Raw genomic sequence first — 3,746 nt, forward strand, 5'->3', positions numbered from 1 at the left:
CCTCCAAAATTCTTCAGTGCTACACCTCCCTATCACCATGCCTAGTTTGATGAGACTAGTAGGTTGATCATAGACATGATTTCCTACATTTTGGGATTTAGAACAAGTGAAATTGCGGATGAAACTGTCATGGCCCTAATGTCCATGTTTGCTCTAGGACAGCCCCCTGCTGTCAAGTACGATTATGCTACCTACATAGCCAACAAAATTCATGAGTAGTTCATGAATTTAGAAAGGGAGAGAGTATTCAAATACACTTCATATATATATCATTTGCTGCTATATTATCAATTTGATAGTTTCCCAGTCTTCCTCAAGAAATTGGATGCTAAGGGAGAGTGAAGGTCTGTGATATTTTGGACCTAATTATTCCATCTAGTCTCAGAATCCCCTTACACCTATTGTGAGTTCATTGACCTCTTTATCTATCCAGCCACTTGCTTATTGTTAGCAGATCCTCCTCCGAGGCTCATTGCTGAAATGCAGAGAATCCTGCACCTCTCAAAGGGCTACAACATTGGTGACTGGTACTACTACCAAAACCACACTGTAATCAGGATCTATGGCTATGAATTGACCCCTTACAGACTGCCAAAATATGTCCCCATGAGACTCTTTGCCTTGGAGTACTATCGGAAATTCAACAGTGCAGATTTAACTCACTTCTATGGTGCTAGGAAAAAAGCACAGCTCAAAATAAGACATCAACTGGGCCCCTTTATCTTTAATAAAAGGGAAGAAGCATGGAAGGATGCTGACACTATTATGGGAGAGAAATTGAAGCTCAAACTAAGTTTCCAATGGTCACCATATGACCCTGAACATTTCATAAGCTTTAGAAGAGTTAAAAACAAGCTCACAAGGTATGTGCACCATGAAATTTAACAATATGCCAATCAACAGGAATGGGTAGAAGGTACACTAGTGGAAGATCTTACTGAAGAAGAGATAACGGAAAAAGCAATCAAAAACCTTGAAAAATAAGTTGACCTGGAATCTTTTGGATAGGTGTTCTTCACATTGCCTCGAGACCTTGAAGCAGGCACATCATCTGCTGCAACTTCCCAGCAGCCTGCCCAAGAAAGTCATCCACTTGCAGAGACATCCAAAGCAAAAGAGATGCAGCATTCAGAGCGGCATGAAACAATGGCAGACTGACCAGATGCAGCAAAAGAACAAAGTCAAGGTCAAGCCCCTTCAACACAAGCAAGTGTACCTGAGGCCCCTGTCCTACAAACTCCTCTCAATGAGGAAAGAGCCAAGAAAAGGGACAGGCAGGAAGAGACACCTACAGGGGCATCCAAGGGGAGAAAAGACAAAGGCTAAACCCCTATGCTGAGGAATAATTTACAGAGGAGACAATAGGCAATCAAAGGGGCGAGGAAACAATTGAACAAAGGATTCCTCCAAGTATGGAAACATCAGCTAGCTCTTTTTAGCAGGAGCAAGAGAGGCAACAAGGTGTGGAGGTTACCTCAACCTCCACTAGGCAGCAGAGCGAGCAAGGCTCTTATATAAAGAAGGCATTCACAGACATCAAGGCCAGGAATGAGCCTATAAGATTCCAGCTCTACAACCAATTGCTAAGAATGGCTCCCACTAATCAACAGAGGCTAATGGCAACCTATGACATCCAATAAGGGAAAATGACCCTCAGTCATTTCAGACCTACCACATAGCAGCCTCAATCCACTGCTGATTATATCAGGACCAATCTGGAAGTGCTTGCTAGAGACATCCACCCTATGGATCAGATTGAGTTACACAAACAAACTAGAGAGATGGTGTAATCCACCTTGGCGGATAAAGCAATCTTGGCACATAGACTGCAGAATTCACTACACAACACTTCTTCTCAATTGGAATTGGAGAAAGCTTCATCACAAGCCAAGGACAATAGAATTAAATCCTTGGAGGAGATCATTATAGAGCTGGGACATGATCCCAATGATCCTAAGGGCATGCAGGCTCTAATTAAAAAGAAAGAAGAAGACATAGCAGCCCTCAAAAAATAGCTCAGGTTGCCACCTACAATTCATCCTCAAACCATAGAAGTAGCACAATAGAAAGAAGAGGAGGATGTATTCATTTTTCTCATGAGAATGCATAAAAGATTGATAGAAACATAGGGTGCCTTGGAAGCATCACTGCAAGGAAGACGAGAAGGGTTGGTCTCTCAGCCAACTCAAATATCTCTAACTCTTGAGACTGCTCCACCTACAGTCACAACATCAGTTCCTCCTATTGATATAACAGTACCAGCAGCTGCCTCAGCTCCACCCTCAACTTCAACAACAGTTTCAATAGTGCCTACAGTAGCAGCAGGGCAAGAATCTAACCTAATTATGGAAGAGATGATGAAAGAAATAAAGACTCTTGAATTGCAATTGACAGAGCTAAAAGAGGCCAAATAAAAGCTGGCCAAAATTGAGGAAAGATGCGACAAATCAAAGATGGATGTAGCTGAGAAGATAAGAGTGATAAAAACTTTGGAGGAAAGAATAAAGGAGCTGGAGAAGGACCTTACTCTGAATAAAACTCTAGCTGAAATTAAAAAAATCTTGTGGGCCAAAATTGGCCAATCCATTACTGACCAATGGCCATCCATTCAATAAATATATGAGCAGATAGTACTGATAAATATAGCTCAGTTTGAGACCCAAAGAGCCAGGGCATCATTGGGAAATATACTTGAGCAAGCCAACAAAATGATTCACTTCCTGAACACTCACAATAAGGAGCAGTTGGCAGCTCTAAATATCAATAGCAGAACAGATACTATTCTGACTGTGAAGAGGGTGCTTACCCTCAGAGGCTTTGTGCAGACTCTAGAAAGGAAGTGCCAAGAAATGCAGGTAGAGATAAATGATTTCAGAATGAGGTTTACAACATTACAGAGTAGAGGATTTCCCAGTGTGCTAACCAACAGTGGGAAACTGCTATCACATGAGCAATATGCCAATAGAGTAAATAACTTTGCCTCCAATCAAATTACGGTGTCTTCAAGCACCTCAAAAGAAACAGGGCCTCCCTCTGAATAGAATCTTTATGACAAGCTGGAAAATTTGTTTTATATTCAACATGAGATCAACCACTGTTTTGATGTCCAGCCCAACTTTTACAGATATACTGAGGCTGATGAGACCTCGACAAAGATACAAAGACATCAGTTACCTACAGAAAATTGGTGGTGGTCAATGCTGGAGATTCTGCCAAAGTAACTTTATCTCTATTTTTTCTTTTGGTCAGCTATAGGTCAGCAATGCCACATGCACAGGCCCCCTGCCGAAGTGTCAAGGTAATAGTGAAAGAAAGTCAAATACGATGGCAGCTCATTAAAACGAGGCCAACACAGGTGGCAAGAGACAACACATCGACAACGGAAACCAAAGCTACAGCCACCAGCCTAAAAAGAAGCCGAAAAATCAACAAAAGCCAGACAACTAAGGTGGCCAGTACAACCCAATTACTCCTACTTGTTGTGCGGGTTTCCACCTCAGTTATTTCTATTCAGCAAAGTAGATGGATAAATTTATTTGCTAGATATTTTCCTACGGGATATTTTGTAGAAACTCTCTTATATATATCTCTAATTGATATGTATTGTTGTTGGTGATTTCATCTCTGAACTGTGCTGTAAATTATTGAGACTGTATAATACAAAAGGCTGTTGAAGTTCACCGTGCTGAACCATATGAATGTGGGATTGAGGTTCTGGGACCTGCTACAGAATTCTTGCGTCGCTT

This window comes from Pinus tabuliformis, chromosome 1_1 (genome assembly GCF_031772625.1).
Source record: "Pinus tabuliformis cultivar Carrire ecotype Pingquan chromosome 1_1, CPIR1, whole genome shotgun sequence".
Classification (NCBI taxonomy): Eukaryota; Viridiplantae; Streptophyta; class Pinopsida; order Pinales; family Pinaceae; genus Pinus; species Pinus tabuliformis.